This window comes from Delphinapterus leucas, chromosome 16 (assembly GCF_059928025.1).
Source record: "Delphinapterus leucas isolate spDelLeu-1000000601 "Yukka" chromosome 16, BTC_Dleu_Yukka2, whole genome shotgun sequence".
In the NCBI taxonomy this organism is placed as follows: domain Eukaryota; kingdom Metazoa; phylum Chordata; class Mammalia; order Artiodactyla; family Monodontidae; genus Delphinapterus; species Delphinapterus leucas.
Window position 1 is genome coordinate 64,791,401 of NC_143144.1, and position 24,229 is coordinate 64,815,629.

Here is a 24,229-nt window from a genome sequence, read left to right on the forward strand (position 1 = left end):
ACTCACTAGTTTGTTGTATTTTTTAGATTCCACATATAAGTGATATCATATGGTATTATTCTTTCTCTGACTTTTTTCACTTAGCATAGTGCCCTCCAAGTCCATCCATGTTGCGGCAAATGGCAAAATTTTATTCTTTTTTATGGATGAGTAGTTTTCCATTTTACATATATATATATGTACATGTATATATGTACATATATATATGTATATATACATATATATATATACCACGCTTTATCCATTCATCTGTTGATGGACACTTAGGTGGTTTCCACATCTTGGCAATTGTAAATAATGCTGCTATGAACATTGGAGTATGTGTTATCTTTTTGAATTAGTGCTTTTGGGGTTTTTTTCAGATATTTACCCAGGAGTGGACTTGGTGGGTTATATGGTAGTTCTACTTTTAGTTTTCTGAGAAATCTCCATATTGTTTTCCACAGTGGCAGCACCAATTTACATTCCCACCAACAGTGTAGGAGGAGGGTTCCTTTTTCTCTGCATCCTCACCAACATTTGCTATTTGTATTCTTTTTGATTATAGCCATTCTGACAGGTGGGACGTGATATCTCATTGTGGTTTTGATTTGCATTTCCCTGATGATTAGCGATGTTGAGCATCTTTTCATGTGCCTATTGGCTATCTGCATGTCCTCTTTGGAAAAATATCTATTCAGTTCTTCTGCCCATTTTTTAATTGGGTTCTGTGTTTCTTGATGTTGAGTTGCATGAGCTCTTTATATATGTTGGATGTTAATCCCTTATTGGTCATATCATTTGCAAATATTTTCTCCCATTCAGTAAGTTGTATTTTCATCAATCTTTTTATTCTATTCAGGCCTTCAGCTTATTGGAAGAGGCCCACCCATATTATGGAGGGTAATCTGTTTATTCAGAATTCAGCAATTTCAATGTTAATCTCCTCCCAAAACACCCTCCAAATTAACACATAAAATTAATCATCACAGATGTTTACCAGAGACACGGCAAGGGCTAGCAGTAGTGAAGTGTCAAAACTTCAAAAGACTCCACTGAGATTTAAGTGAAAGGACAAGTCCTGTAGAAAACTAGGGGAAGAACATTCCAAGAAGAGAAACCGGTGAGTACAGAGGGCTATGGTTAGAAGAGTATTTCTCTAAGGAACAGGGGAGACCAGCATGGCTGGGGCAGCAAGGGCAGAGGAGAGAGGAGCAGGAGCTGAAGCCAGAGCAGCAACGCGAAGTCAGATGCAGACCATTGAAGGCACATGGGGTTTTAAGCTAGATGACGCAGCAGCCGTTCCATGGTACAAGCAGAGGAATAACATGAGCTAATTTTAGAATATGCTTTTATTGATACTATTTCGATTCAATAGGCCTAAATGGTAGAAAGGCAGGCACTATTTCAGACATGTCTCAGATGTCATTTGAACTGGAGTTCAAGGCATTTAAGTGAATGATTAAAAGTCACAAAGCTGGCAAGTGACAGAGCCAGATCTGATTCTCTTTTCCCTCATGTGATATGCTGACCTCAAGGTCACTCTGCCCTTCCTATGGCCTACAGGGTCTCCAGGTCACTATTTGGTGATTTAGAGTCATGATTATTGAAGCCACAATTTAGCCTTCTCAGAAAGAAGAGTCACATTAATCCAAAGATGAAAAGATCCAATTCCTCTTGTCTTTCTTGTGAACTCAGGACTAGGATTTGTCCTGCAGTGACAGACGCCATTCCCACCTTCTACTAATGCTTTTACTTCAAAATGTCAGCTTATTCATTCTCCCAGATTTCAATCCACTCAGTGATATAAGGAAACATGTTTTTTTTCCCTTTCCTCCAGTCAGGAAGCTAAGAGATATTTCCCTGGATGTTGCTTTTATAATATTCAACAGCAGCTCCCTGGAGAGAAAGGATCTTAAACAAGATATTCAATTTGAGATTAGTTAAGTGGTTATTTGGCTGAAAGGGATTTGACAAACAAGAAGTACTTCTGTATCTTCAGGTGAAGGAAATATTCAGTTGGATTTAATTAGCAGTGGGATTTTTCTGGCACCTCTCCATTACGAACCTTCAAGCATTGAAAGGGTAATTAAAATTTCTGCAGGTTGATAATCACAATAAAGTTTCATTTAAAAATGAGAATTCTAAGCTCAAATGCAAAACACTGGTATAGGATTCCCAAGAGTATTTCCTCCAAGGTCATAGTTAATATACAGACTGTAGTCATGCATCTTATTAACATTTGTGGTCTTGATCAATTTGCTTTAAAATCACACAGCTTTCAAATCTGGTAACTTTAGGCTCGGAAGAACATACATTGTGAATAAATGTTGGCACTGAGTTTCTTCAAAACTCTCCAGTAAGCACATTATCCTCTGGCACAGAAGAAGTGCTTACAGATTAGAAGAGAGACTTTGTATTGTCTTTGTTGGTTTTTTTCACTGGAGGGGTGGCAGCTCAGGATCAAGGGCACTGCTGACCAAAATCACAATGATAGTGAGAGATACGAGGGTTCTGGCAGACGGAGGTAGTGGTTAGCTAGTATTTTACTCTGAAGTCTCATTTTACATATTCTAAGTGTGGGAGGACCTGATTCTCCTCCTTCCTTCGTCCCTTTATTCCTCACTGGGCTTATCCTTGGTGTGGAAGATGGCTTTAAGCACGACATACCAAAATTCTACTACAAGAGGTGACAGATGTTAGAAAATAATAAGTTTGCTTGTATTTTTATGTACTTCATCCACGAAGATGTGAGTGTTAAAGGCTAAAGATTTGTAATGGAAAAATGTAGCTGCTGTGAGGTCCTAGAGGATGAGGAAGGAGGGAGAAGACTAAGGGAAAGTGAACTCCAGGTGGCCCTGTGCACTCCAGGTGCCCATGGAACACTCACACAATGTGGCACAAAGGGTGAAGCCAAAGAAGATTTCCTCTGGCCTCTGGACACGATGAGGATTTCTGAAAGCTTTCTGAGAGGATGTCTTCCCTTCCCACGTTTGTGGAGCATAAGTGTAAGTTACCATGTCTGCTTCCAAAAATGTTCAAAAAATGCCTTATACACCTATTCATCTTTCAGTCCCTCCAGTGATGTCCTGCAACCAGCGCATACAGACTCATGAGAACCAATTGTTAAATTTTTAGGAATGTTGGGGGCAACTGTTAAATCGCTGATAGTTTGTAAATGGCTATGATGAAAGTATTTACACCACGAAATGCAGCAATGCTACAAATCAGTCCCCATCCCAGACAGCCAGGTTTTAAACCTTTCTCAGCACACCACTGAAGTTTCACTACTCAACACCATATCATGTGATTTTTGCTTCACTTTCCATCCCACTTGTTACCATTAGAGGTCACAGATGGCATCCTTTCCAAATACAGTTATTCCCACAATCCACATTCCTCCTGACCTCTCAGCATTTGACAGTGTCAGTGGAGTCCACCTTCCCTTTCCTCCCACAATACTGCTATCTCACGGGTCCCAGGAGATTTCAAACTCTCTTTTAGGTCAGTTTCAACAGTTCTGTTTCTTCCCTCCTTCCCTCAATGTCACTATTTCTCCTGCGTTGGAACTGAGCCTTCTTCACTCTTTCTCCCTCGGCCAACCCATTCACTGTCTGCTTTATCGTACTGTGCAGTGCAGACGAGGGCCATGCCAACCCCTGCTTCCCAGACTCGTGGTTCAGTTCCAGGTTAGTATTTTACCAGCCTGCTAGTGTTAGCACGTGGTAGGCCCCATAGTATCATAAACTCATCCTTTCCAAAAGCAAACTCATTATCTCTCCATCTTTCCTCAGCTCTTGCTCTGACTTCCTTATGTTTGCCAGTGACATCATTAGAACAGTTCTCTCTACCCTGTCTGATGATCACAGGGAATTTATAAATAAGAAATTTTAAAAGAATCTTTGTTTTTCCTTCCTTATTGTTTACTTCTAATTTACAGCACATCTTCCTAAAATACTTCTTCCTAATGTATCTCACATATGTTGCCCCTAAGAGTCCTCTTTTCATCACACTGCTTTAGCTAAAATCTGCTTGTTTGATCCTCTTCACCATTGCACTAGACTTCTAATTTGTTGTCCCGAATACCTATTGATATGGGAGGTACCAGGTGAAAAGCAGAAAATCGCAAAAACGTTCAGATGCTAATCTAGGTTGGTTTTACTTAAGTTCTTTGCCATCTCTCCCTTCAAGAAGTGGAGACTAATTACCCTCCCCTTGAGTGTAGGCTGGACTTAGCTGACCCAATTCTAATAAATAGAATAGAGCAGAAGTGACAGTGTGAGCCTTCAGAAGCTAAGTCATTAAAAGCACCAGGCTTCCTCCTCTCTCCCTTGCCTTTGGATCATTCACTCCAGGGGAAGCCAGCTGCGATGCCATGAGGATGTCAGGCAGCCCTGTAGAGACGAATATGTGCTGAGAATCTAAGGATTTCTGTGAGTGCCATGAGACCGAGCTATCTTTGTCGGTCCTCCAACCCACTCCTGTGATTACAGTCCTGGTCAACGGATTGACCGCCACCCGCTACGGAACCCTGAGTCAGAATCATCTCGCTAACTTACTCCTGGATACTTGCCCCTTGGAAACTGTGAGATAAAAAATGTTTAGGGCTTCCCTGGTGGAGCAGTGGTTGAGAGTCTGCCTGTTGATGCAGGGGACATGGGTTCGTGCCCCGGTCCGGAAAGATCCCACATGCCGCGGAGCAGCTAGGCCTGTGAGCCATGGCCGCTGGGCCTGCACGTCTGGAACCTGTGCTCCGTGGTGGGAGAGGCCACAACAGTGAGAGGCCTGCGTACCACAAAAAAAAAAAAAAAAAATTAAATAAATAAAATTTAAAATGTTCATTGTTTTAAACTGGTAAGTTTTGGGGTCATGTCTTAGGCAGCAACAGATAACTAATATACCATTTTTCACCTTGCTCCAAGGTCAGCTTTAAAGGGAGAGTTCTGATGATGCCATGTCAGTGCTAAAAATTTCCAAAGGCTTTGGAAATAAACTCTCCACTAGATAAAGTCCTGTCTTTTTAGTCTGGTATTCAAGGCACTGTACAATATACCACCAGGCATCTCTTCAGCTTTATACCCCAGAACACTATCTATTACAGTTTATGTTGAGCCAGTTGAGAATGTTATCCATTCTCTGTATAATATGCTGTGCTTTCTATCCCATTCCTATTCTTAGAAAGGAATGTTGTGGCTTTGTTATGGTGAGCACAGAGACTTTTAGCTTTACCATCTTTTCAAACCCTCTTCCTTAAAGAAATCCAGACATTAATGCTTCTCTTAAGTATAGCAGAAGGAAGATGAGGATTAGAATATACTTCAGGTCACCTGGTTTTTCTGCAGTTAAAGACGGTTTTGTTTGGTCAGGGGTGTGACTCTGTCCTCTTTTCTCTGCTCTTAGCCTCTGTTGCCTTTGGCTTGGGACCAGTCCCTGCAAGATTGCTGCTTTCTGGAGCTCCCTGTCTGAATTTTTACCCCTCTGCCTCCTGCTAGCTCATGACATTTATTCCAATCTCCTTAATATTAGAGAATTGCTCTATTCCCAGTTTGATCATAGATATGAGTATCTTTTGTCTTCAGTTAGCCATTTTCTAATTCTATGGCTCCTCCACTTAGCCTTATAATTAAATTCATTTCAGCATCTTGGTTTCTTAGAAAGCAAAATACCAAACACACACCCCCCTCCTTCTCAGAGGGTCTCCCAGCCATCTCCACCCTGTCTGGAGGTCCATGAAGCAGTAGCGGGTGGCCCCTCCAGTCCTCTGAATGTTTCTTACCATATGTGGAGCCATACCTTTGTGGAGTTGATGACAGGATGATTTCATGCATCATGTGCCCAGAAAAATTTCTCTCTACTCCTTTTCTTTCTCTTTTCTTCTCTTTTTCCTTGTTCTTGCTTTCAATTTTTTCATCTTTATTCTCTGTCTTTTCCTTTTCTCTACACTTAAGCGCTATTCTTCATGCTTTCACCCTGTGGATAATGTGCTTGTGTAAAAACAGTCAATATTTTAAATTTTAGTGAAAAAAACCAAACAAACTCTAGTTCAGTCCTCATGTATCAGCACCTGCTGTAGGAAGGGCAGACTTTTGATTTCTCCTGCCTGCTGCCTCTGAGTTCACAATGAGGACGTCTCAAGTTCTGATGTACACTGTCCATTCAAATTATCTTAATTTATTTATAAGAATGAATTAAAGCCTATTTTTGCTCAAATGTCCCATGAGAACAGAGTTGTCAGGCATGAGTCAGCCATCTGATATGCCCTTAAAGTGGGTAGTGACTTGTAAATACTTCTAACCTCCTTAGGTGCCAAATTGCACTAGTTTTATATCTGGAAGAACCAAAAAGAAAGGTTGCATTTGCTTCTTCAAGACTGTCATATATTTGTCATATATTTCTTAGACAGACAGTGACCATCTACCAACATTCCTACATGGAGACGTCCCACTGGCCATCTAGAAAGGGATATGAGAAATTGGAAGGACAATATCTTCTACAGGATAAATCTGAGTCTCAAAGAAATAAATGACTTGACCAGGACACTAAGAGAGAAAGAAGAATCAAAGGGACAGGTCAGTAACCTAACTGTCAGACTAGCGCATATTCTGGGGAGTTACACTGATGCCAAGTGGTAATTAATGACTGTCCGTTTGGCTATAGTGCCCAGTTGTTTGGCCAAACACAGTCTCAAAGTCTCTGTGAAAATATTTTTTAGATGTGACGAATATTTAAATCGGTAGACTGTGAGTACAGCAGATTATAATGCCATAACGTGGGTGCTCTTCATCTGATAAATTGAAAGCATTTAGAAAAGAGACTGAGCTTCCCAGTGGAGGAAGGAATTCTGCCTCCAGATTGCCTTATGAATCAAGATTGTAACATCTACTCATGAGAATTTCCAGCCTGCTGGTCTGTTCTGCGGATTTCAGACTTGCCAGCTGCCATTACCACGAGTTATTTAAAATAAATCTATGAATCTATCCTATTTGTTCTGTTTCTCTGGAACCTTAACTAATACGTGATGATACTGCAATTAAGCCATGCTATCAGCTGCTACCTCAAATAACCAGATACAGGAACATTTGTACCATTGCACTGTGCTATTATTCCTAACTGCTGCTAGAATTCCTGCCTAGCATTTACTGAGTACTTAGTACACATCAGGCTCTGCACTAAGTATTTTCCATAGATCATGGTTTTAAGCTATACATTAAGCATGTGATGTTGCTGTATATTTTATTTTATGCAGCTGGATTTAGGGAGAAAAAGGGTAAAGAAAATAGAGGAGTGGGAAAGAAAGGTTAACACTTGCCCATGCCCACACAATCAGTAAGAGGAAAATCCAGGACATTGACCCAGATCTAACTCCAAAAGTCACATTCATACCAGTACACTGATCTTAAGTACAGGAAAATCCACTAGTAACTTGTGAATTGAGGCTCTGGTATTAGGGGCTCCAAGTTCACCAACAGAAATACAGTTTAGTAATCCTATTCACCAGCATTACTAGGGCAGTTTCTAAGTAGCTGACCCTGCTGAGAAATGGGTTAAACCTGAACTTAAAAACTAAGGATGATCAGTCATTATCAAAAGACAATCTATAAATAAACCTCCAGATTTGCTGGTTTCTTTAGAATAATTGAAATATAGAAGGTTTACACTCCATTTAGTTTATTTACATGGCATCATTGGGCATTAGGAATACACATAAGAGAGGTTCTCTTATTTTCATTTTAAAGTAAGAGAACCATACCTCTTTAAATGCCAAATTCTTTTAAAATAGTTATCAATGAATTTTTCTAAAATAAACTACATTTGCCACCCCCTTCCCTCAAAAAAGAGACTGAACATAACTCAAACGCATCTTCTGACATAGGATGACCATTACTACCATACCTTTTTGTTCATAGAAACACCTTCCAGACCTAGTGATGGATGAAGCTTTTTTTTTTTTTTCCTGCACTAAAGAGAACTGGATGTCTGGGATTTTATATTCTTGTCTACTTCTTATAATGTTTCAATTTCCTTATACCATCTGCTGGTACCCCTCACCACTGCCTTCAGTGGGTCTTTATTGTCTCTTGTATGCAAGGTATCTAAATCAGAAATCATTATCTTTGCCAAGACCCTCTTTTTCAAATAGCATTCAGGCCCTAAATTTCATATTAATGTTTAACTTCTCCTTATCTCTTGTTTCTCATGTTTAACTTATTGCAGAATTAGATTGAATCTACTTCCTCCTATAAATTCTTAGGTGACTTACTAATACACATAATTCTCAGACAAGATTTATTCAAGTGTAAGTGTTCTCCCTTTCTCTAAACTGTCTTTTAAACGAGATATTGTGGAATGCATAATCAAGTGAAGGGATGGAGATGTGGTCAGAGATTGGATTTAAGCTTCAATCTAAATTGATTTTCATAATAAAGACCCCTGGGTGTTGGGTACCTGCAGGAATGGAGAAGAAAGAAAAAGAGTTGCTAGTGGCTGTAAGGAAAATTGGGACATGTAAAAAGGGTTGCTAGGGTTACGATTCACATGCCCAATAATATTCTTTGGAAAATGAAAATAAAGGCTAGAATTTCTTTATTTTTTTTTAATTACTACTTGATGACTAGACTGCTTCTTCAAAGTTACCCACCTCACAGACTGTCCTGTGACTTAGTAGCTATTCAGATTGTGTTTGTTGAATAAATGACTGAGTAAATGACTAAACACATGCTTTTTCATGGATTGAGGGCCATTCTACACCCTCAAATCCTGGGTTTTTGGCAGTCATTTTTCTCACTTCTCCTACATCCTTTTTTATTCATTTCAAGGGTCTTGTCTGTGTTCTTCAAGGGTGGGGATGAGGGAAGTTATCACAGATAAAAGAACAGAGGCTAACAATGTGGTACAGAAAAGAGGATTTAATCTGGATGCAGAAGTCTTTGCTCTGCTCTAACTTGCTAGGTGTCCATGAGAAAATACCTCAGTCAAAGGAGGTGACTGGCTAAGTCAACACTCTAGCATGAGGCCCAGTACCTAATCAGCGCTTAAGAAATACTCAGAATGATTTCTTATTCCCCCCCACACACCCCCAGCTTTAAAATTCTGAGTCTATAATTCTAGGAAAGCAATTTTGGCAGATTTGATTCTTAATAGAGACATCCCCTGAGCACAGAAAATTTGGACTCAGGCTGAGATACTTTCTGCCTCTGCTTCCCTCGAGAGGATGGATGGCAGTCCCATTTGTAATGCCTATAAAATCATGCAGAGTGGACCACTATAATATACCTAATAAACCATCTGGCATTGCTTTTGTTTTTCCCAGAAACTGCCTACCACACATTATACCAAAAAGAGTGCGTCTGCATATATACAGAGCACACAAACCTGCTTGTTCACTGAAAAGTTTTCCCTGCAAAAGAGGTCAAGGTGAGTTGGTTATACGTACACTGGCTTTATTTGTTGTCTCCTAAAACTATACAGAGCTGGGACCTGTATCAGTGCTGATGCCAAAGGAACAGAAATAGTGTGGAGAAAGTGGGGTGAAAGAAAGTGCAGACAAAATCTATTTGAGTCTGATAACTAATGGGCAGTTACTCTCAATTGGCTCTTTCTTCCTGTCACTTTCTAAGAGACTGTCCAAGAAGCTCTGAGATGATCAGATAATCCATTCCCAGAGGAATGGGAAGTGGAACCCACATTGTCCTAGAACCAGTGCTTCCAGGATTGAAGACTATATTAGGAGTCACCAGCTCACTTCCTCAGTCTGGGAGAAGTTGGGGTGCTTTTAATTGTGGGTCCAATGTGCTTGGGAGTATTGTACCAAGTCCCAGTTATTCTCTTCTCTCCATCATATGGCTCAGACCTAGGTGTTTGGCCTTTTCTTCAGTTTTTTGCATGGACTCCAGACCCCTACTCTGTCCTGCTAACAATCCCACTTAAACTGAAGCCAGATGCCCTGATTTGTTTCTGCCATCCCTGTCCTGCAGGGTCAGCCCTTACTGACCTCCCAACCCCAGGAGCCTCAGGAGAGTCTTATTCATAAGAAACTGATACTGATGACTGAGGACATCCAGGGGCTGCCTGGATTATGGACACAAGACTGACTTCTGGGGGACTTGAGGAAGATGGCGGAAGAGTAAGATGCGGAGATCATCTTCCTCCCCACAGATACATCAGAAATACATCTACACATGGAACTGCTCCTGTAGAGCACCCACTGAACATTGGCAGAAGACCTCGGACCTTCCAAAACGCAAGAAACTCCCCACGTACCTGGGTAGGGCAAAAGAAAAAAGAAAAAACAGAGACAAAAGAATAGGGACGAGACCTGCACCTGTACACCAGGGAGCTGCACTGGAGGAAACGTTTCCACACACTAGGAAGCCCCTTCGCGGGCGGAGACTGCGGGTGGCGGAGGGGGGAAGCTTCGGGGCCACGGAGGAGAGCACAGCAACAGGGGTGCGGAGGGCAAAGCGGAGAGATTCCCGCACAGAGGATCGGGGCCGACCAACACTCACCGGCCCGAGAGGCTTGTCTGCTCACCACCGGGGCGGGCGGGGGCTGGGAGCTGAGGCCTCGGCTTCGGTCAGAGAGCAGGGAGATGACTGGCGGCGTGAACACAGCCTGAAGGGGCTAGTGCGCCACGGCTGGCCGGGAGGGAGTCCGGGGAAGAGTCTGGACCTGCCGAAGAGGCAAGAGACTTTTTCTTGCCTCTTTGTTTCCTGGTGCGCGAGGACAGGGGATTAAGAGCGCTGCTTAAAGGAGCTCCAGAGACGGGCGCGAGCCGCGGCAAAAAGCGCGGACCCCAGAGACGGGCATGGGATGCTAAGGCTGCTGCTTCAGCCACCGAGAAGCCTGTGTGCGAGTACAGGTCCCTATCCACACCCCTCTTCCAGGGAGCCTGTGCAGCCCACCACTGCCAGGGTCCCGGGATCCAGGGACGACTTCCCCGGGGGGAACGCACAGCGTGCCTCAGGCTGGTGCAACGTCACGCCGCCTCTCGACGCAGGCTCACCCCGCATCCGTGCCCCTCCCTCCCCCCCCCCCCCCCCGCGTGAGTGAGCCAGAGCCCCCGAAGCAGCGGCTCCTTTAACCCCGTCCTGTCTGAGCGAAGAACAGGCTCCCTCAGGCGACCTACACACAGAGGCAGGGCGAAATCCAAAGCTGAATCCCTGGAGCTGTGCGAACAAAGAAGAAAAAAGGAAATTTCTCTCAGCAGCCTCAGGAGCAGCGGATTAAATCTCCACAATCAACTTGATGTACCCTGTATCTGTGGAATACATGAATAGACAACGAATCATCCCAAACTGAGGAGGTGGACTTTGGGAGCAAGATAGATTATTTTTTCCCGTTTTCCTGTTTTTGTGAGTGTGTATGTGTATGCTTCTGTGTGAGATTTTGTCTGTATAGCTTTGCTTTCACCATTTGTCCTAGGGTTCTGTCCGTCCGTATTTTTTTTTTTTTACTTAAAAAAATTTTTTTTCTTAATAATTATTTATCTTTTATTTGAATAACTTTACTTTATCTTACTTTATTTTATTTTATTCTCTTTCGTTCTTTCTATTTTTTCTCCCTTTTATTCTGAGCCGTGTGGATGAAAGGCTCTTGGTGCTCCAGCCAGGAGTCAATGCTGTACCTCTGAGGTGGGAGAGCTAAGTTCAGGACACTGGTCCACATGAGACCTCCCAGCTCCACGTAATATCAAATGGCAAAAATCTCCCAGAGATCTCCATCTCAACACCAAGACCCAGCTTCACTCAATGACCAGCAAGTTACAGTGCTGGACACCCTATGCCAAACAACTAGCAAGACAGGAACACAACACCATCCATTAGCAGAGAGGCTGCCTAAAATCATAATAAGGCCACAGACACCCCGAAACACAGAACCAGACGTGGACCTGCCCACCAGAAAGACAAGATACAGCCTCATCCACCAGAACACAGGCACTAGTCCCCTCCACCAGGAAGCCTACAGAACCCACTGAACCAACCTTAGCCACTGGGGACAGACACCAAAAACAACGGGAACTACGAACCTGCAGCCTGCAAAAAGGAGACCCCAAACACAGTAAGATAAGCAAAATGAGAAGGCAGAAAAACACAGCAGATGAAGGAGCAAGGTAAAAACCCACCAGACCTAACAAATGAAGAGGAAAGAGGCAGTCTACCTGAAAAAGAATTCAGAATAATGATAGCAAAGATGATCCAAAATCTTGAAAATAGAATAGACAAAATGCAAGAAACATTTAACAAGGACCTAGAAGAACTAAAGAGGAAACAAGAAACGATGAACAACACAATAAATTAAATTAAAAATACTCTACAAGGGATCAATAGCAGAATAACTGAGGCAGAAGAATGGATAAGTGACGTGGAAGATAAAATAGTGGAAATAACTACTGCAGAGCAGAATAAAGGAAAAAGAATGAAAAGAACTGAGGACAGTCTCAGAGACCTCTGTGAGAACATTAAATGCACCAACATTCGAATTATAGGGGTCCCAGAAGAAGAAGAGAAAAAGAAAGGGAGTGAGAAAATATTTGAAGAGATTATAGTTGAAAACTTCCCTAATATGGTAAAGGAAATAGTTAATCAAGTCCAGGAAGCACAGAGAGTCCCATACAGGGTAAATCCAAGGAGAAACACGGCAAGACACATATTAATCAAACTATCAAAAATTAAATACAAAGAAAACATATTAAAAGCAGCAAGGGAAATACAACAAATAACACACAAGGGAATCCCCATAAGGTTAACAGCTGATCTTTCAGCATAAACTCTGCAAGCCAGAAGGGAGTGGCAGGACATATTTAAAGTGATGAAGGAGAAAAACCTACAACCAAGATTACTCTACCCAGCAAGGATCTCATTCAGATTTGACGGAGAAATTAAAATGTTTATAGACAAGCAAAAGCTGAGAGAGTTCAGCACCACCAAACCAGCTTTACAACAACTGGTAAAGGAACTTCTCTAGGCAAGAAACACAAAAGAAGGAAAAGAACTACAATAACAAACCCAAAACAATTAACAAAATGGGAATAGGAACATACATATCTATAATTACCTTAAATGTAAATGGATTAAATGCTCCTACCAAAAGACACAGACTGGCTGAATGGATACAAAAACAAGACCCATATATATGCTGTCTACAAGAGACCCACTTCAGACCTTGGGACACATACAGAGTGAAAGTGAGGGGTTGGAAAAAGATATTCCATGCAAATGGAAATCAAAAGAAAGCTGGAATAGCAATTCTCATATCAGGCAAAGTAGACTTTAAAATAAAGACTATTAGAAGAGACAAAAAGGACACTACATAATGATCAAGGGATCGATCCAAGAAGAAGATATAACAATTGTAAATATTTATGCACGCAACATAGAAGCACCTCAATACATAAGGCAAATACTAACAGCCATAAAAGGGGAAATCAACAGTAACACAATCATAGTAGGGGACTTTAACACCCCACTTTCACCAATGGACAGATCATCCATAATGAAAATAAATAAGGAAACACAAGCTTTAAATGTTACATTAAGCAAGATGGACTTAATTGACATTTATAGGACATTTCATCCAAAAACAACAAAATACACATTTTTCCTCAAGTGTTCATGGAACATTCTCCAGGATAGATCATATCTTGGGTCACAAATCAGGCCTTGGTAAATTTAAAAAAATTGAAATCGTATCAAGTATCTTTTCCGACCACAACACTATGAGACTAGATATCAATTACAGTAAAAGATCTGTAAAAAATACAAACACATGGAGGCTAAACCATACACTACTTAATAACGAAGTGATCACTGAAGAAATCAAAGATGAAATCAAAAAATACCGAGAAACGATGACAATGGAGACACGACGACCCAAAACCTATGGGATGCAGCAAAAGCAGTTCTAACAGGGAAACTTACAGCAATACAATCCTACCTTAAGAAACAGGAAACATCTCAAATAAACAACCTAACCTTGCACCTAAAGCAATTAGAGAAAGAAGAACAAAAAAAACCCCTAAGTTAGCAGAAGGAAATACATCATAAAGATCAGAGCAGAAATAAATGAAAAAGAAATGAAGGAAACAATAGCAAAGATCAATAAAACTAAAAGCTGGTTCTTTGAGAAGATAAACAAAATCGATAAACCATTAGCCAGACTCATCAAGAAAAAAAGGGAGAAGACTCAAATCAATAGAATTAGAATTGAAAAAGGAGAAGTAACAACTGACACTGCAGAAATACAAAGGATCATGAGAGATTACTACAAGCAACGCTATGCCAATAAAATGGACAACCTGGAAGAAAGGGACAAATTCTTAGAAATGCACAACCTGCCGAGACTGAACCAGGAAGAAATAGAAAATATGAACAGACCAATCACAAGCACTGAAGTTGAAACTGTGATTAAAAATCTTCCAACAAACAAAAGCCCAGGACCAGATGGTTTCACAGGTGAATTCTATCAAACATTTAGAGAAGAGCTAAAACCTATCCTTCTCAAACTCTTCCAAAATATAGCAGAGGGAGGAACACTTCCAAACTCATTCTACGAGGCCACCATCACCCTGATGCCAAAAGCAGACAAAGATGTCACAAAGAAAGAAAACGACAGGCCAATATCACTGATGAACACAGATGCAAAAATCCTCAACAAAATACTAGGAAACAGAATCCAACAGCACATTACAAGGATCATACACCATGATCAAGTGGGGTTTATCCCAAGAATGCAAGGATTCTTCGATATACGCAAATCAATCAACGTGATACACTATATTAACAAACTGAAGGAGAAAAACCATATGATCATCTCAGTAGATGCAGAGAAAGCTTTCGACAAAATTCAACACCCATTTATGATAAAAACCCTGCAGAAAGTAGGCATAGAGGGAACTTTCCTCAACATAATAAAGGCCATATATGACAAACCCACAGCCAACATCATCCTCAATGGTGAAAAACTGAAACCATTTCCACTAAGATCAGGAACAAGACAAGGTTGCCCTCTCTAACCACTATTAAACATAGTTTTGGAAGTTTTAGCCACAGCAATCAGAAAAGAAAAAGAAATAAAAGGAATCCAAATCAGAAAAGAAGTAAAGCTGCCACTGTTTACAGATGACATGATACTATACATAGAGAATCCTAAAGATGCTACCAGAAAACTACTAGAGCTAATCAATGAATTTGGTAAAGTAGCAGGATACAAAATTAATGCACAGCAATCCCTGGCATTCCTATACACTAATGATGAAAAATCTGAAAATGAAATTAAGCAAACACTCCCATTTACCACTGCAACAAAAAGAATAAAATATCTAGGAATAAACCTACCTAAGGAGACAAAAGACCTGTATGCAGAAAATTATAAGACACTGATGAAACAAATTAAAGATGATACAAATAGATGGAGATATATACCATGTTCTTGGATTGGAAGAATCAAGATTGTGAAAATGACTCTCCTATCCAAAGCAATCTACAGATTCAATGCAATCCCTATCACACTACCACTGCCATATTTCACAGAACTAGAACAAAAAATTTCACAATTTGTATGGAAACACAAAAGACCCCGAACAGACAAAGCAATCTTGAGAATGAAAAATGGAGCTGGAGGAATCAGACTCTCTGACTTCAGACTATACTACAAAGGTACAGTAATCAAGACAATATGATACTGGCACAAAAACAGAAATATAGATCAACGGAACAGGATAGAAAGCCCAGAGATAATCCCACGCATATATGGTCACCTTATCTTTGATAAAGGAGGCAAGAATATACATTGGAGAAAAGACAGCCTCTTCAATAAGTGGTTCTGGGAAACTGGACAGGTACATGTAAAAGTATGAAGTTATAACCCTCCCTACGCAAAAATAAACTCAAAATGGATTAAAGACCTAAATGTAAGGCCAGACACTATCAAACTCTTAGAGGAAAACATAGGCAGAACACTCTATGACATAAATCACAGCAAGATTTTTGACCCATCTCCCAGAGAAAGGGAAATAAAAACAAAAATAAACAAATAGGACCTAATGAAACGTAAGAGCTTTTGCACAACAAAGGAAACCATAAACAAGACCAAAAGACAACCCTCAGAATGGGAGAAAATATTTGCAAATGAAGCAACAGACAAAGGATTAAGCTCCAAGATTTACAAGCAGCTCATGCAGCTCAATAACAAAAAAACAAACAACCTAATCCAAAAATGGGCAGAAGACCTAAATAGACATTCCTCCAAAGAAGATATACTGATGGCCAACAAACACATGAAAGAATGCTCAACATCATTAATCATTAGAGAAATGCAAACCCAAACTACAATGAGATATCATCTCACACCAGTCAGAATGGCCATCATCAAAAAATCTTGAAACAATAAATGCTGGAGAGGGTGTGGAGAAAAGGGAACCCTCTTGCACTGTTGGTGGGAATGTAAATTGATACAGCCACTATGGAGAACAGTATGGAGGTTCCTTAAAAAACTACAAATAGAACTACCATACGACCCAGCAATCCCACTACTGGGCATATACCCTGAGAAAACCATAATTCAAAAAGAGTCATGTACCAAAATGTTCATTGCAGCTCTATTTACAATAGCCAGGACATGGAAGCAACCTAAGTGTCCATCATCGGATGAATGGATAAAGAAGATATGGCACATATATACAATGGAATATTACTCAGCCATAAAAAGAAACAAAATTGAGATATTTGTACTGAGGTGGATGGACCTAGAGTCTGTCACACAGAGTGAAGTAAGTCAGAAAGAGAAAAACAAATACCGTATGCCAACACATATATATGGAATCTAAGAAAAAAAAAACAAAGATCATGAAAAATCTATGGGTAAGACGGGAATAAAGACGCAGACCTACTAGAGAATGGACTTGAGGATATGCGGAGAGGGAAGGGTAAGCTGGGACAAAGTGAGAGAGTGGCATGGACATATATACACTACCAAACGTAAAACAGATAGGTAGTGAGAAGCAGCCGCATAGCACAGGGAGATCAGCTCGGTGGTTTTTGACCACCTAGAGGGGTGGGATAGGGAGGGTGAGAGAGAGGGAGACGCAAGAGGGAAGAGATTTGGGAACATATGTATATGTATAACTGATTCACTTTGTTATAAAGCAGAAACTAACACACCATTGTAAAGCAATTATACTCCAATAAAGATGTTAAAAAAAAAAAAAAAAAAAGCACTAGGATGCTATTACCGGGTTGGGAGGGCCCGGTTGGGGAGAGGTTTGTGGGTTAGCCTTGGGTCCCCCGCCCGCTGAGGAGACGGATGAGGATGGGCTTCCTCTCACGGGGTCAGACATAGACCTGACTAAGGGGCCAGCTATTCAACAGAAAAGAACGGTGGCATTTCTAAACCAATTATTGGTGTACACTGTACAGTTACTCAACCCCCTTTCTACAGTTTGTGAGGAGAAACTGGCAGACCTTTCTCTTCGTATCCAGCAAATTGAAACAACTCTCAATATTTTAGATGCAAAGTTGTCATCTATCCCTGGGCTAGACGATGTCATATTTGAAGTATCTCCTATACGTGTCACTAGGATCACAAATGAAACACGTTCTGAAACCACTTCAGAGCAATCACAGAACAGTTTACAAGACTCTGGACCACGGGAAAGTGAAGTAACACCAGAAAATAGCTCAACTGTAGCCAAGGACATAAGATACACCAGATATCTCAGAATGGTTCAAGTGGGTGTTCCAGTGATGGCAATAAGAAACAAAATGATATCGGAAGGACTAGACCCAGATCTTCCTGAGAGGCCAGATGCCCCAGTGCCTGATGTAGAAGGTGAAAAAAATACAGAAGAAAGTTCAGACAGCGAATCTTCTTTTAGTGACTAAGCTTAATTTTGATAACAATTACATATACATGTGTTGGTGCACATTTACATTCTATAAGAAAGAGAGCCTGAACTTTAACTCTTAGTCATAAAAGCATCAAATGGCTACATATCCACCACCAAGCTTCCTCTGTGAAAAAATAAATAAATAAAGCATTTATAATTAAAAACAATAAAAAGACTGACTTCTGATATAATCACTGATTGGAATCTTTAGGTTACACGTTTTACCTATGGGATTGGGCCAAACACAATCTAGATTTTTTATGCCTCTTTAGATACTACATTAAATTCAAGAAGCAGCCACTCACCTGGGTCAGTCCTGCCTCACCAGTCCCTTCCAGGCTTGCTTTCTTCTTCCTTCCCACTTAAGTCTCATGATGCATCATGACTGAGCAGGACATCCCAAACCAAGCAGTATTTTCCTATTTGCAATAATACTGTGGACTCTCATCAGTTAAAAACAAAAACAAAAACATGCTTGGTCAAGTGTGCTTGTATATAACAGAACCACAAGGCTTCATTCTGTGTTATTACTTTTCACACCATGGGCCAAAGTGAGGATGGAAGATCTTGCCCTGCAATGAGGGCACTGGGAAGAAACTTCATTCAGAGGCATGAGAATCAGTAATGAAGCTAATCTCCAATGGACTGAGCCATGTCTGTATCTACAGTTTACATGCAGCCCTCTGAGTGCTGTATGAGCTGCTGGGTTTCAGATTACTCCGTGCTGGTATTTGGAAAACACTTCCTCTATATCCACTTGTTTAACAAAGTTAGTAGCAAATATCAGTTCTTTCCTCTGGGAGGGCTGAGGTGGCCTAACTTCCCCATGTACCACATCAAGTAGGGTGAAAATAGTAGGTTACACTATTTGTGTAACTCAGTAGTAAGGGCTGAGGCAGGATTTGTTGTGTGCTTTCAAAAGAATGATAACTCTTTTCCTTGTGTAAACTCTTTCCCACAGCTATATTTGCAGTAGGGAACTGCAGGAACGTGCAATTTTTCTGTTTTAAACCATCTCCTATTTGTGGCTTACCTGGAGGAGGGCTGGAGGGGAGGGTGGTAGAGTGGAAAGAGGAGTGGTCATATCCATTAGGAGTCCTGGGTTGAAATTCTGACTTGACTACCCTACTGGCTATGTGACCTTGGACATGGGACTTAACCTTCCCAGACCAAGGTTTCTGCATGATTTAAATGAACGTACTACCTTGAGGTATTTACATGTTCTAAATTATTTATTCCTTATAACACAGCAAATGTACCATCCATCACCACCTGTGTCTCCTCTCCTTTTGTAGCTCACTGTCCCCTACTTGTATCAAATGCTTCCCATCCTCTTATCCCACAGCTCGAGCTCCCTTGTAACATGTTGCATACAATTAAGAGGCTAAAAAGAAGAAACAATACTTACAAGACATTTGAAAATACATCTAGCAATTGGGAATGCTATAGTAGGTAGACCAAATAACGTTCTGATTGTTTCTCTGCCATATTAAAAAAAAATTTTTTTCAATAGTTACCTATGTGCACACATCTGAATAATGTACATATTTATATTTATACTGTAAAATTTTATTAATCATGTTCATGTGTGTGTGTATATACTTGTACAATACATATAAACACAGTTAGCAAAGTTATACAGTTTAAAAATTTTAAACATTTGAAATTTTGTGAATTAAATTGCAGGTACCATAATAGCAAAATGTTTTCATCTCAATATAAATATAAATTGATAAAAATGAGATGAAAATTGTCTTGCTCTAGAGAAGCTATCTTTAATTTACTAAAGATATTTAAGTATATACCATCAACAATTTTGAACTTTTCTATGAACTTTACATATATTAAACATGGAACTATTCATAATTATATAATTAGCATAATAAACAAATATATTTTAGATTTACTCCATAACATATTTCTTGTTCTATTTAAAATAGCATTTTTTTCTGACCATATATGTTCATTTTAGAAAAAAAATAGAAAATATCCAAAGATATGAGAATTTTAAAAAACCTGACATTTTACAAGCTAGAAGTAACCAGTGTTACTATATTTTAATCTCTCAGTCTGTCCCTATTTATTTTCTGTACGAATTATTTTCATACTATGTGAAGTCTTAAATTCTGCTTTCTCTTGGCATCACATGAGACTTTTCTCAGGCCATTAAATATTCCTTAGAAAAATAGTTTTACTGGAAGCATTCTACTTTATCATATAGATAAATATAGATATATTATGATTTATTAATAAATTTATAAATACTGTTTACTGAATTCTTTTCAATGTTTACATTGGCAAGAAGCTTTTATCAATATACATGCATCTATTGAAATATCTTAGTATTGTTCATAGAGTGGCTTCATTATCTAGATAACTTAAGCTTATTTTAAATATTTTAAAGCTTTCTTTACTGGTTCACTTTTCATGGAATACCTTATAAATACCTTTCATACCTTTTCATACTGTCATCTTCTTTAACAAAGAGTTTTGGCCACAGTTGAACATTCTTTGGGCCAAAGTCGTATTTCTAAATGTCATTTGTTGTGGTTGGTGGAAATTGAATGATGCTCTAAGGTTTGTAGAGTGAGGCGGCTGCCAGTCTCCACAGCAGAAGTCCTCAGGCTAATGATGATGGTGAGGAAGGGGAGGATTGGTACTATTTTCTTATCTTTTATCTCTGCTATCAAGTGAGACTTCTTTCTTCTACCAGTACATCCAAACTACTTGGGCTCACGCGCCCAGCCGCTCCGCGGCACGTGGGATCTTCCCGTACCGGGGCACGAACCCGTGTCCCCTGCATCAGCAGGCGGACTCTCAACCACTGCGCCACCAGGGAAGCCCTCAAACTACTTTTAAACTAACATTTGAATTACTGTCAGTTCTACTATAAAACTTTTTTTGAAGATGTAAATATTTTTTCTAATGTGATTGATATATTAGGAAAAGATTTCAGGATAATGCAAATTTTGTGTTTGCTTATGTGTGATTTTGCCAATGAGAAACATTAGGTGAACACAGAAAACTATACCCAAATGAATTCAGCTGTGTAAAAATACACAGAACACGCACACACACGCTCGCGCGCGCGCACACACACACACACCACGCGAACATCCACCGGTGATCTCCATTTGCCTCTGTGTTAAGAGCCACACCATCCATTTAGTAGCACAACCTTCTGCCAGATTTCAGATCACTCCTTCTACCCCTTTAAAATAACCACAAGCTGTAAGTAGTCAGGGCTCACTTTCACAAGCAAATGTCAGGTCCTCTTCAAGATAAGTATTTTATTTGTGTATGTCTTAACCACTGAACAGTGTATATGTCTCTGAATGGCTGGTTCCTTTTCAGCTTTTGCAACCCAGCAGGACCCTATGGGGCTTTCCCAGAATAGACCCCCTCCTCCCATGTCTTCTACTTGCCTTTTGCGTGTAGAAAAACTTTAGTCAAAGAATAAGTTTAATCAGAGACGTGAGAAAATGCAGAAAGAAAGGGAAACTGTGAAGCGAGACAAAATAGTATCAGTTCAGCCATTAAACAAAGTCAAGGACTTTTAGTGCCTTCTCAAGGGCTATAGACATTCTGAGCCACGTCCTTTGAGCTGTTTTGCAGATAAGGAAACCTCCACCAGGTGGAGGAATTTAACTGCATGCTGCCCACAAGCACGTAGACCCCAGACCCATCAACCAGAAAGTTGATGATGTTGACTCCCGATTACCTCACCACCAACCAATCAGAAGAATGTCCACGAGCTGATCACATACCCCACAACCGCCCCCCCACCCTGTTTTTAAAAACATTTCCCTGAAAGCCTTCAGGGAGTTCAGGCCTTTTAGGCACTAGCTGCCTGGACTCCTCGCTTAGAGCCCTGCAATAAACACTGCACTTTCCTTCACAAGCTGGTGTCAGTAGATTAGCTTTACTGCACGCGGGCAAGTGGACCCACGTTTGGTTCGGTAACATTTTCAGATCTCAGAGAAGCCAGGGACCAACTCTCCCCTCTCCCATCCCCAGTTACTCTGCTCCCTGTTACGTCTTTTTTTTTTTTTCTTACCTATAAATATCCTAAAATTATAAGTAGGATACCATTGTATATGTTACCTTAAATTTTATTATTTGTCCCTATTTTAGAATATATGCCCATGAAGGCAGATATCAGCCTTGTTCAGAGTGGTATTATCATCACCTAAAATGTTTGTACCACATATGGATTAATAATTATTTGTATTTTATAAACCAAAGATCCCTTCTCATGTATTTAACATGGAAACTATAACAGTTATTTCTTTATATATGTCCATCTGGAATTAATTTGGGATTCCCCCATTCTGAAAGTGTGAGCCTAACATGTATTTTCAAAATACTCTTAACCTCTAAGAAATAGGAAAACAAATTACATCATGATTCAGAAACCAAACTTAGGCCTTTGTTTTTCATGCTACTTGCTAGCCAGTTTTTTTTCTAAACTGCAATTATTTCACTTAAATTAATATCTAAGAATAGCTCCCTGAATACAGCAGCTTGAGTGGCAACAGAGAGGAAGGGCAAGGACATGCTGATTCTTGACAAATGACCAACTGAACATGTAATTAGAGGTGCTAGCTAGGTAAGGGGAGTCGGACCAAGAGGCCACCTCAGAGGTCTTTGCTAAATGAAGTGGACTTGCTCACCACACTAAACTGAAAATCACACTAAACTGAAAAGGGCTGAGTTTCAGCAAACATTTATCTAGTGCCTCCTAATGGTGATGTCCAGTGCTGTCAGCTGGAGGCTGAAGGAGTGAAATGAAAAATAGAAGAGCATAGAATTTGGTGAGAAAGGTGTAAAAGGACATACGTAAACATAATGCCACATTTTATTTATTTTTTAACATCTTTATTGGAGTATAATTGCTTTACAATGGTGTGTTAGTTTCTGCTTTATAACAAAGTGAATCAGCTATACATATACATATGTCCCCATATCTCCTCCCTCTTGCGTCTCCCTCCCTCCCACCCTCCCTATCCCACCCCTCTGGGTGGTCACAAAGCACCGAGCTGATCTCCCTGTGCTATGTGGCTGCTTCCCACTAGCTATCTATTTTACATTTAGTGCCACATTTTAAATACGCGTTGTTTAAAGGGGGATACGTGAAAGAATGGCACCAAGAAAGGAACGCCAACTATTTAATAAGTACCTTTGGGTTGAAGGAGATTTGTTGGACTTGACGCGGGCAGAACTTGAGAGAGGTGCTGTGCCAGTCACCCATCTGTGTTCTCAAGTCCACTTCCCACTCCTCCTTGTTCTACTTAGTAATTCAGAAAACTACATCTCCCAGGCTCCACTGCCCACTGGCTTGGGCTGGGAAACATTGGCTGGAGATGGGAGGCCTGGAGCAAGCTCCCCTTCCCCCTCTTCTCTGCTTGGGCAGCGCTGCTGGCAATGGCCATGTCTCCTCTGTGGCTCCAGCTTCTGCCAGACACATCCTCCCTGACTTCAGCTTCCATCTGGTGGTCCTGGGTCCTGGGCTCTAGGGATCCCTTTGTCCTTCCAGCCCAGGGAAGATAGAGCCTTCCTCTTGATGCTCATCTTGGAGTCACTTCACCTTCCCCTATTTGGCATCTTGGCTCTTCAGTTACTCAAGCAACAAATTGCCTGAATTAAATCCCCTCTGTCTGAAATCCCTAGGAATGACTTTTGTTTGACTGCCTGTACCGTCAGTGACACAGGAGATAAGCTGCCCTTGATGGAGAAAAGCAGTATAGGCTCTGGCCTGGAAAATAACGATGGGTTGGAAGGAAGACTTAGTCTGTGGGAAAGGAAAGGTGAAAGGCCACCTAAAAAACAACAGAAATTCCAATTGCGTGCTGAGACCGTCCTAATGAGGCAATGCCATTCCAAGCCTGGCAGGTCTTTGAAAAGGCTAAGGAGGGTTTTGTGCCTGCACGAATGTTTCAACCAAATACAAGGACAAAATGTTGACCAAGAAAAGATACCACAAGGCCAAAAGGATTTGGATCCAGTCCACCTCTTTATTTTCCACCAAGTTTAAATCAGCTATTTGGGACTCTTGGAAATGACTCACCCACTCAGAATACCAGAGCTGGAAGGTGTCCTTTTCCTTCAAATTGTATGCATGAGGACACTAAAGCTTTGCTCAAGGTCACACAGCTGGTGGAGCTGGAAGGAGAACTCCACTGTCCTGATTCCAGTATCAAAGCCATCATTACTCTAGCATTTGAGCTCTTTCCACTCCCCAAGTTTCAGTTCATTACATGCAGGTTTGGTCCTTCAGTAACTACAAGCTTCTGAACAAATTTGAATGGGTTTGTTCCATATCAATAATTTCTCATTTTGAATGAACAATAGTGAGAATGTTACTCATTC

The 24,229-nt window shown here is 40.5% G+C and overlaps 1 pseudogene; it reads left to right on the forward strand.

Annotated features, from left to right (window-relative positions):
* The first annotated feature begins 1,266 nt into the window (after positions 1-1,266).
* On the forward strand, positions 1,267-18,165 carry LOC111172616 (WASH complex subunit 3 pseudogene; annotated as a pseudogene).
* The last annotated feature ends 6,064 nt before the right edge of the window (positions 18,166-24,229 follow it).